Genomic DNA, 11,198 nt, shown 5'->3' on the forward strand with positions numbered 1-11,198 from the left:
GGAAATTGTACATGATTTTAGAATACCATTTAATCTACTTTTTAATTGATTCATTGAGGTGAATTTTAATTGGCATCAAATCTTGCTAAACACCTTTGAAATTTTTACAGTAGTCTAATACCATGATTCTATCTATATTGTAACCGTTTTACTTGATTTACGATTCGTATGATATGAGTTGATTTGTTAATTTTCAATCTGACCTAAATTTTGGAAATTCGGGATTTAATAGCAAAACTTATTCCAAATTCATGAAAAGCTTCCAGTAGTCTAAACTCATTCATATCTTATTACGAAAAAAGTTGCAATGAATTTGGAGTTCGATTGCTTAGGGTTACTGTGTAATCCTAGCAATCAGGTCTTAATATTAACAAATCACAACTTAATAGCAAACCAACACAAAAAGTCAGTGAAAACTTCCAGAAAATCCTAATGTTTCATCATATATTTACCTTAAAATTGTTTTAAACAGAAACCCTAGAGGTTATAGATTCCTTTTGTAAATTGACTATGCTATGACGGTTTAACTGCCGAGATCGCATTCATAATCGTATACTAATTGTGATCGTTACGGCATAATTTGAGCATGTAAATTATAGTATGTTGTTGGCTCCGAGGTCCACTGTCCACGAAAATCCTGAGAATCATGCCAGGCAATAATATACTATAATTTATGTGTTAAATTATACAAGGATTGAGAGCACGATGCCCTTCCATGGATGCGATTCGAGGCCAACACTTGCGAACCATAGAGCCTTTGGTATTCCTTAGATGTTTAGGAATCGAAAATCTTCAAAAATAAAAAAAATTATTAAGTTCAACAAATCGAATTAACTCGATCCGCGTCTTAGGAGCCGTTAGATTATGTTCTCCTATCGTAGGAACCTTTAAGGCCCCTTTAGGAACACTTACGTCACGTCGTGTCCTAGGTTTTAGGGAGTCCTAGAGTTAGGAGTCCATCCTCATCACGGCCGTTTGCTACGGATAGCAATCGTGTCATAGATCTAGTTACACTAGTCACCTCACTTTTTTCATAGGACGGGCCTCGTTACCTAGGATGTAGGTGAACCTGCATTAGTCTATGTTTGAGATATTAAATAACCGTAAGTGCACGGATCATGTAAATACGGGTCGAACTCAGGGAAGAGAAATCTAGTTGTGAATCATATTCTTGTACCGATTAGAATACTAGCTATGATATAATGTTGCCTGGAATGGACTCAGGATTTCCGTGGATTTAACCTCGGAGCCAACACTATATATAAGCATATATTCTAATTAATCTAAGAATCAAATTTAACTAAGATCTTTTTTATTTAAAATCTTAATTTAGGCAAAGTATACCAAAATTCTAATGATTTTTTTTAACTACTTATCTAATTTAATTAGATAACCAAAATTCTAAAGGCCTAAGTTAATTGGAAAATTGCAAAAGTAATTTGGAATAGTGTAAAAACCTTAATTCAATATAAGAGAGTACTTAGGGTTAGAATCCACCATGGGCATGGATTAGATTAATTAATTCAAATATTTTTTGTGTATTGAATTGTATATTTGATAATTAGTCTATGGGAAATAAGATCAATGGATGTCATTGCCCATGAGTAATTTATCAAAGACACACTCCAATTTTAAAGGCTATATAAATATTTATAATGTTCATAACAATCACTCATACGAAAGGGGAAAGGCAATGGCATGAATGATTGGTATGCAACAATTATAAACCATTCATTCCATACCATTAAATTTAATTAAAAACCTTTCTCCCTCCCCATGGTTTCATCTACACCCTACGTATATAGGATTTAGTTACTCATAAAGAAAGTCAAAGAAATAAAAATAAAAAGTAGAAAGAAGAGAATTGCCATTAAGAACTTGAGAAGGAAAAAGAAAACAAATAGAACTCTTATTTAATTAAAATTGAAAGCAAAAATACATCAAATTGTAATTTAAAATAAAGAGCAAAATAAGAAAAAAACTTATTCTTTTTCTCCTTCAATAGTTGAATCACTGTCCTCCTTGAAGCCTTTATCGGATTCCTCTCGTCGATACGAGTCCAACGCATCCGACCACGCTCGAATCGGAGCTAAAACGAAGAAGTTATGGTCCGTTGAAGTTTTAAAAAAAAATTAAAAAAACTGCTGAAGACGCGACGAGACGAGACGAGACTAAAAATTCAAGAAGATGGGAGAGAGTTTTAGAGAGATTGATATATAGATTTTGGGTGAGAAAGGTTGCTAAATTAAGGGATTGAAAAATATGTAAGGTGGAGATTAAAAAGCTAATCTTAGGAAACAAATGAAAGGACAAGATTAAGGCTTGAATGGGCTTTTTTTTTTTTTTTCTTTCCAAAGGTTTGTCTAAAACCTTCTAATTATTTTGTCAATCAACTTTCTAAATGGTAGAAAAATAATGGGAAGTTTCCAAGTTGAGGAATATGTGCATGAAAGGACCAAATTGTCCCTATCTTTCGAATGAATTGCAACCATGCCATATACTTTCGCAAATGGCAAATCTACCCTTCATTTGTAATGTACATAAACAACAAATAATTCCCTTCTCCTCTCTTGATCATTTCAATCTCAACCATTGGAATTAAGATCATTTCTCTTTTCTTGTTTTTCATCATCAATCCTTGAAATTTCATCTTTCAAAGCAAAGTAAGGGGGTGTGGCATTATCAATTTGATCCTACTAAAGCATCATGCCAATTCGGCCAACTAAGGCATCTTGGAACTTTGGATTCTCATGGCAATTGGTCATTTCTTCACTATTTTCATATGTTAAGCTCAATTTCCTTCATAATTCCAATAAAAATCCTGAAACAACAAAAACAACAAAAGTACCTTAGTAGCACCGCTTAAAACATAAAATATGCATGCATCCTACCACTACCATTCACACATAAATGTGTTCATTAAATTTCCCCATACTTGAGCTTTGCTTGTTCTCAAGCAAATAAGAAGAAAATAAAGAAAAATAGAAACAAAATAAAATTCTAACTCATTTTCGTAGGAATCACGATTGCACTTAGCATGTGCAACAAGCCTTTAAACCCCTAGGTTACCCTAGTGGACGAGTTGTGTCTCGTGAGTGTTTGCAGTGAATATACACACAAAATTCCAAAAACTTAACTTTCTAAAAATAAAACTTTCTTTTACAAATCCAAAATATAGAATAAAACCAAAGATTTCTGATTCTTTTTTCTTTAATAAATTACTCAAAATAGAAGAACAGAAATACCCCCATACTTAAACTTTGCATCCTATTCCAAGTTAGAAAATTAAAAAGATATTTTAATCAAGGAATCCTCTTTTGAATTTGTCCTACTTTGCTCCCTTAAAATTGCCTCTAATGTAATCATACCATAAAAGGAATTTGATTCGGAAACTACGTAGAAAACTTACAAATTTATATGGTCCATAATACTTTCCAATTTTCTCATAGTTTCTAAGAATAGAACTCACTTTTTGTAATCCTCTACTGCTTTTGGCGTGAATGACATGCAGGGCATGCACCAGACACCCAGGCTACTAAGCAGTGTCCGACTAATCTTTGATTTGCATATATCATAGACATTGATGCATATGAGTTCAAGTTTTACTTTTGATTACGTGCATTGCTTTGATTTATTAAGCTTTCTAATTGACCCGTATATGGAGTTTTCAGTCAGTTGCTCTCAAGCCAGTTGGCTTTAAGGAACTAGGCATACAAACCCTTCAGACTTAATAGCTAAAGTCAAAAAGGCTACAAATCAAAACTATAATCAAGAAGCAAACTTTCTAAAAATAATTCTTTCTTTCTTTTGTTTCAACCTTTCTTTCCTTTTTAACCATACCATATAAAAAGCAAGTTTATATTTCTATTTGTTATTCAAATCCTTTTAAAAGAAAGATTCCAAACGAAAACAAAACTAAGAAAGGAAAGTATTCTTTCTAATTTTCAAATTCCAAAATTAAAATATCCACTAACTTTCTTTATTAAAATAGGAAAACAACTTTCCTTTCAAGAATACCAAGTTCTTTCTAATTTGAGAAAAATACCAAAAACAAAAGGAAAAGAAAATTTCTAACATTAACTATAGAAAAGATTAGAAATGAAAGTTTCCAAAAGCTACCCCCCCATACTTGATTTATGCATCGTCCTCAATGCATTAGAAATAGAAACAAAAATATGAGGACTAAAAATAGAAAGGAGGGTACGTACCGTATTTTCTTAAGTAGAATTGGAATAGGAAGGTTCATGGAGATCCATGACTTCTTCCATATTCGGCTTTGACAACTCAATAAACGGCTTTAAACGTTGACCATTAACTTTGAAAATCTCACCATTGGTTGGATTTAGAACCTCGACCGCACCATGGGAGAAAACTTTATTAACCACATATGGTCCATCCCAACGGGATCTTAACTTACCTGGAAAGATATGCAATCTTGAATTGTAGAGAAGCACTTTTTCGCCCTTTTGAAACGATTTTCTCAAAATATGTTTGTCATGAAAAGCTTTTGTCTTCTCTTTATAGATCTTTGCATTCTCGTACGCTTCATTGCGCAACTCCTCCAATTCAGAAAGTTGTAATCGCCTTTAAACACCTGCAGAAGACAAATCAAAGTTTAGTTTCTTAATAGCCCAAAAAGCTTTATGTTCCAATTCAACCGGGAGGTGACAAGCTTTGCCATACACAAGGCGGTAAGGAGACTGACCAAGATCAGTCTTGAATGTCGTCCTATGAGCCCACAAGGCATCCACTATTCTAATGGACCAATCTTTACGGTTTGGATTCACAGTCTTCTCCAAAATTTGCTTAATTTGCCTATTTGAAACCTCCACTTGGCCACTCGTTTGAGGATGATAGGGGGTGGCCAACTTATGAGTAACACCATATTTCTTCATAAGAGCTTCAAATGGTCTATTACAAAAGTGCTTACCCCTATCACTAATGATGGCACGAGGTGTACCGAAGCGCGAAAAAATATTTTCTTTAAGAAACTTGACCACCACCTTGTGGTCATTGGATTTGCAAGCAATGGCTTCAATCCATTTCGACACGTAATCTACACCTAACAAAATATACAAGTTTCCAAAAGAGTTGGGAAACGGACCCATAAAATCAATACCCCACACATCGAAGATTTCTACCACTAAGATCGGGTTGAGGGGCATCATATTTCGCTTTGTAACTCTACCTAATGACTGACAAGATCTACATGCCTTACAAAAATCAAAAGCATCTCTAAAAAGATTTGGCCAATAGAAACCACATTGCAAAACTTTATGCGCGGTTTTCTTTGCACTAAAGTGGCCACCACAGGCTTGATCATGGCAAAAAGATAGAATCGGTTGGTGCTCATGATCGGGCACACATCGTCTGACAATTTGATCCGAACAAGTTTTGAACAAATATGGATCATCCCAAAAGAAATACTTTACCTGTGAGTGAAACCGGTATTTGTCTTGGTTGGACCAATGATCCGGTGTAGCACCTGTAACCAAGTAATTCACAATATCCGCATACCATGGCTCACTGGAAATAGCAAACAATTGCTCATCAGGGAAATATTCATTAATTGGACCTTCGTCATTCTTTGCATTAGGAAGTCTAGACAAGTGATCGGCAACCAAGTTTTTCGTACCCTTTTTATCTCTAATCTCCAAATCAAACTCTTGAAGAAGTAAAACCCACCTAATGAGGCGAGCTTTAGCATCCTTCTTTCCAACAAGATACTTGATTGCCGAATGGTCGGTATAAATTATCACATGCGATCCAATCAAGTAGGACCGAAACTTCTCTAATGCAAATACAACCGCTAAGAATTCTTTTTTCGTAGTGGTGTAGTTGAGTTGTGCATCATTGAGAGTCCTACTTGCATAATAGATTACATGCGGTAATTTGTTGAATCTTTGACCCAACACGACTCTTATTGCAAAGTCGTAAGCATCACACATAATTTCAAACGGTTCGGTCAAATTAGGTGCTCGAATGATGAGGGCCGTAGTTAGCTCATTTTTCAAACACTCAAAATAATCGAAGCATTCTTTGGAAAACTCAAATTTTTGATCTTTTGCTAACAAGTTGGTTAGAGGCCTAGCATTTTTAGAAAAATCTTTTATAAAATGCCGGTAAAAGCCCACATGGCCCAAAAATGATCGAATATCCTTCACACTTTTGGGCGGTGGAAGATGGACAATGAGATCCACCTTGGCTTTATCAACCTTAATTCCCTCTTTAGAAATCACATGTCCTAGAACAATGCCCTCTTTTACCATAAAATGACACTTTTCTCAATTGAGGACAAGGTTCTTTTCTCTACTCCTTTCTAAGACCAATTTTAAGTGATGTAAACATTCGGCATAGGTGGAGCCATGAATAGAAAAATCATCCATAAAAATCTCTAAGAAGGTCTCCACCATGTCAGAAAAGATACTCATTATGCATCTTTGGAAAGTTGACGGTGCATTGCATAACCCAAAAGGCATACGTCTATAAGCAAACGTTCCAAAGGGGCATGTGAATGTCGTTTTCTCTTGATCTTTAGGAGCTATGGGAATTTGGTTGTAACCGGAATATCCATCAAGAAAGTACTCATGACCCGCTAACCTTTCTAACATTTGATCAATAAAAGGCAAAGGAAAGTGATCCTTCCAAGTAGCGGCATTAAGCTTTCGGTAGTCAATACAAACCCGCCACCCTGTTTGAATAGGAGTAGGAATAAGTTCATTGGTGGCGGATTGTATAACGGTAACTCCCGACTTCTTAGGCACTACTTGGACGGGACTCACCCATTGGCTATCCAAGATGGGATAAATGATCCCATTATCTAACCATTTTAAAATCTCTTTTGGATGGCTTCCTTCATCACAGGATTAGCCCTTCTTTGATGTTCCCTTGAAGGTTTGGCACCCTCAACGAGATGGATGTGATGTTGCACAATCGAAGGGCTAATTCCTTTGATGTCGGCCATTGTCCAACATATGGCTTCCTTGTTATCTTTTAGCAATTTAATGAGTTCCTCCTCTTGAGTGGAGGTTAGGTCCCCCACAATTATTATAGGCAAAGTACAATTATCACCCAAAAATGTATAACATAATTGAGAAGGCAAGGGCTTCAACTCCAACTGTGGCGCTTCTTCGATTAATGTCTTTGGAAGAGATGTTGCGAGTGGTCCAACAGGCTCCACGTTTTGGATGGTAAAAGCTTTGGAAAAGAAATCATCTCCATCATTTCCTAGTTCGTCCAAGCATTCTTGGAATCCTGCATCAAAATAAATTTCAAAATTAGAAACAATATCGTCAGGAAAGGAATGCAACATATTGATTTCTTCATTAAAATTTGGTTGCTTACCCAATCTAAAGATATTAAAATCAACCGATGTGTTTCCAAAAGACAATTTCATTAATCCATTTCTACAATTAATTAGAGCGTTGCTAGTGGCAAGGAACGGCCTACCAAGGATGATAGGAATTTGATCATTGATATTAGCAACAGGCTCGGTATCTAACACAACAAAATCTACAGGAAATAAAAAATCACCTACTTTAACTAACACATCCTCAACCATTCCTTTGGGTGTTTTAATTGATCTATCCGCCAATTGAAGAGTGATGGTGGTTGGTTTGAGGTCTCCTAATCCTAGTTGTTTAAATACAGAAAAAGGCAAGAGATTTACACTTGCACCCAAATCCAAAAGAGCATGTTCAATATTTGTGTTACCAATAGTGCAAGAAATAGTAGGACATCCTGGGTCCTTATACTTAGCCACCATTTGTTAAGACAAGATGGAACTTATATTTGCGGCCAAGAAAGCTTTCTTGGGCACATTAGTTTTGCGCTTTTGTGTGCACAAATCTTTCAACACTTTGGCATAAGTAGGAACCTGAGAAATCACATCTAATAAAGGAATATTAATTTGCACTTGTTTAAACACATTTAAAATTTTATCCATGGCATCCACCTTCTTATTATTAGCAAGTCTCCTTGGAAAAGGAGCTTTAGGAATGAAATCTCGTGCAGGGGGAGAAGCTACCTCTTCTGTACTTACCTGTTTGGGTTCCGCAATCGAACCTGTTGGAGGGGAGTCTTTTCTTACCTCTTTGGATGTATCTTGGATATCTATAGAAGGTTTAGATCTGACCTCCTCCTTGTGGTAATCTCTACCACTCCTTAAAGCATATACGGCATTACATTCGTTGGAAGGCTCTTGCGGCGGCAAAATTGGTTGAATGGCATTCAACTGATTTGGCGTACACTGTTGATTCACCTTCATATTCACGTTCCTTGGATTAGGAACGGGTTGACTTGGCATCTTCCCCTTTTCCCTCTCATGCAAAGCCATGGCAAGTTGGGAGATTTGCTTCTCCATGTTGTGTTGGCTTGTCATGAAAGTGCTAGTGAGAAGTTCTATACTTTTTTCTAAGGAAGCTATGCGTGCCGACTCTCCTTGTTTTTGAAAACCCGGCGGTTGCTGATTTGAAACACTATTAATCATGGGGTTCTGAAAAGTAGGAGGGGAAGGGGATGGCCGAACATAAGTGGGAGGGAAGGTGGGCCTAGGTTGGCCGAATTGGCCTTGGCCTTGGAAATTAGATGGCCCACTTTGACTCCATGAAAAGTTGGGATGATTTTTCCATCCCGGATTATAAGTGCTAGAATAAGGATTATTAGCATAAAGAGCACTCACCTTCTCATTAGAATTACCAAATTTAGCAAGAGTTGGGCACTCTTTCATGACATGGTCCGTGGCTTGACACCAACTACACATAGGAACACTATGTGCAATTTGATTGACTTGTGAAGGTCCTTTGACAACTATTGCTTCCAGTATTTTGATAAGGCTATCAAGATGGGCCTCTTTTGCCACGGCACCCTCTATTAGAAATTCCTTACTTGAAGTGGCTCTCTCACCGTCTTGAGTGGATTCCCACTCTCTTGTTTTTTCCGCCAAATCAAGTAAGAAGTTCCATGCCGCGGCCTCATCCGTGAAAGATGTAAAACCGTTAGGACACATGGATTCAAGAAGTTGCTTTGTTTGGTAATCTATGCCCTCATAAACAATTTGGCATAAGTGCCACAAATCAATTCCATGGTGAGGACACTCTTGGAGTAGGTCTTTGAACCTCTCCATAAACTTAGAAAATGACTCTAATGGGTTTTGTTTGAATTGTAAAATATCGTTCCTAAGTTTATTAGTTTTATATAATGGAAAAAACTTTTTTAGGAAAGCGACGGCGAACTCCTCCCAAGTGGTGATGGAGTTCGTTGGTAAGCCATAGAGCCACTTTTTGGCTCAATCCTTGAGTGAAAACGTAATAAACCGCAACTTTACCGCATCATCGGTAAGTTGTTGCAACTTAATCAAAGCACATACATCTTCAAACTCACGCAAAAATAAATAAGCATCCTCCGAAGGGAGGCAATGAAAATGAGGAAGCAAAGAGATAAATTGCGATTTTAGCTCAAAATTATTGCCCTGTGCAATCGGCAATCTAATGCAAGAAGGTTGTGCAGTTCGGGCCGGATAGAAGCGATCGCGTAAACTCTTGTGCGGCTCTTGTTCTTCCGCCATGACTACTTGATTTTGATTTGGTGCGATGTCTTCCGCCATCTCTAACCGGTTTGCTCTTTCTAGTCGATTGGCCGAGTTCCGCACCCAACCTACGGTCATAAACACAAGAAAACCAAGTAAGAGAGATGGATAGGTAAGAAACCAAAAATATAATTAAACCAAAAATAACTACTAATCTAACACTTCGAATAATTAAGATTCTAATGCAACTCTCTTCCCCGGCAACGGCGCCAAAAACTTGTTTGTAATATTAAAAAACCGCAAGTGCACGGATAGTGTAAATACGGGTCGAACTCAGGGGAGAGAAATCTAATACCATGATTCTATCTATACTGTAACCGTTTTACTTGATTTACGATTCGTATGATATGAGTTGATTTGTTAATTTTCAATCTGACCTAAATTTTGGAAATTCGGGAATTAATAGCAAAACTTATTCCAAATTCATGAAAAGCTTCCAGTAGTCTAAACTCATTCATATCTTATTACGAAAAAAGTTGTAATGAATTTGGAGTTCGATTGCTTAGGGTTACTGTGTAATCCTAGCAATCAGGTCTTAATGTTAACAAATCACAACTTAATAGCAAATCAACACAAAAAGTCAGTGAAAACTTTCAGAAAATCCTAATATTTCATCATATATTTACCTTAAAATTGTTTTAAACAGAAACCCTAGAGGTTATAGATTCCCTTTGTAAATTGACTATGCTGTGACGGTTTAACTGCCGAGATCGCATTCATAATCGTATACTAATTGTGATCGTTACGGCATAATTTGAGCATGTAAATTATAGTATGTTGTTGGCTCCGAGGTCCACTGTCCACGAAAATCCTGAGAATCATACCAGGCAATAATATAGTATAATTTATGTGTTAAATTATACAAGGATTGAGAGCACGATGCCCTTCCATGGATGCGATTCGAGGCCAAAACTTGCGAACCATAGAGCCTTTGGTATTCCTTAGATGTTTAGGAATCGAAAATCTTCAAAAATAAAAAAATCATTAAGTTCAACAAATCGAATTAACTCGATCCGCGTCTTAAGAGCCGTTAGATTATGGTCTCCTATCGTAGGAACCTTTAGGGCCCCTTTAGGAACACTTACGTCACGTCGTGTCCTAGGTTTTAGGGAGTCCTAGAGTTAGGAGTCCATCCTCATCACGGCCGTTTGCTACGGATAGCAATCGTGTCATAGATCTAGTTACACTAGTCACCTCACTTTTTCCATAGGACGGGCCTCGTTACCTAGGATGTAGGTTAACCTGCATTAGTCTATGTTTGAGATATTAAATAACCGTAAGTGCATGGATCGTGTAAATACGGGTCGAACTCAGGGAAGAGAAATGTAATTGTCAATCCTATTCTTGTACCGATTAGAATACTAGCTATGATATAATGTTGCCTGGAATGGACTCAGGATTTCCGTGGATTTAACCTCGGAGCCAACACTATATATAAGCATATATTCTAATTAATCTAAGAATCAAATTTAACTAAGATCTTTTTGATTTAAAATCTTAATTTAGGCAAAGTATACCAAAATTCTAATGATTTTTTTTAACTACTTATCTAATTTAATTAGATAACCAAAATTCTAAGGGCCTAAGTTAATTGGAAAATTGCAAAAGTAAT

At 36.6% G+C, this 11,198-nt stretch overlaps 1 non-coding gene across 1 annotated transcript; it reads left to right on the forward strand.

Annotated features, from left to right (window-relative positions):
• Nucleotides 1-9,077: 9,077 nt before the first annotated feature.
• Nucleotides 9,078-9,184, forward strand: LOC143886972 (small nucleolar RNA R71). Its single transcript, XR_013253961.1, has one exon. It is a non-coding gene; the product is annotated as a small nucleolar RNA R71 (small nucleolar RNA).
• Nucleotides 9,185-11,198: the final 2,014 nt, after the last annotated feature.

This window comes from Tasmannia lanceolata, unplaced genomic scaffold (assembly GCF_043159265.1).
Source record: "Tasmannia lanceolata isolate RefF3 unplaced genomic scaffold, GAP_Taslan_0.1 ptg000011l, whole genome shotgun sequence".
Classification (NCBI taxonomy): Eukaryota; Viridiplantae; Streptophyta; class Magnoliopsida; order Canellales; family Winteraceae; genus Tasmannia; species Tasmannia lanceolata.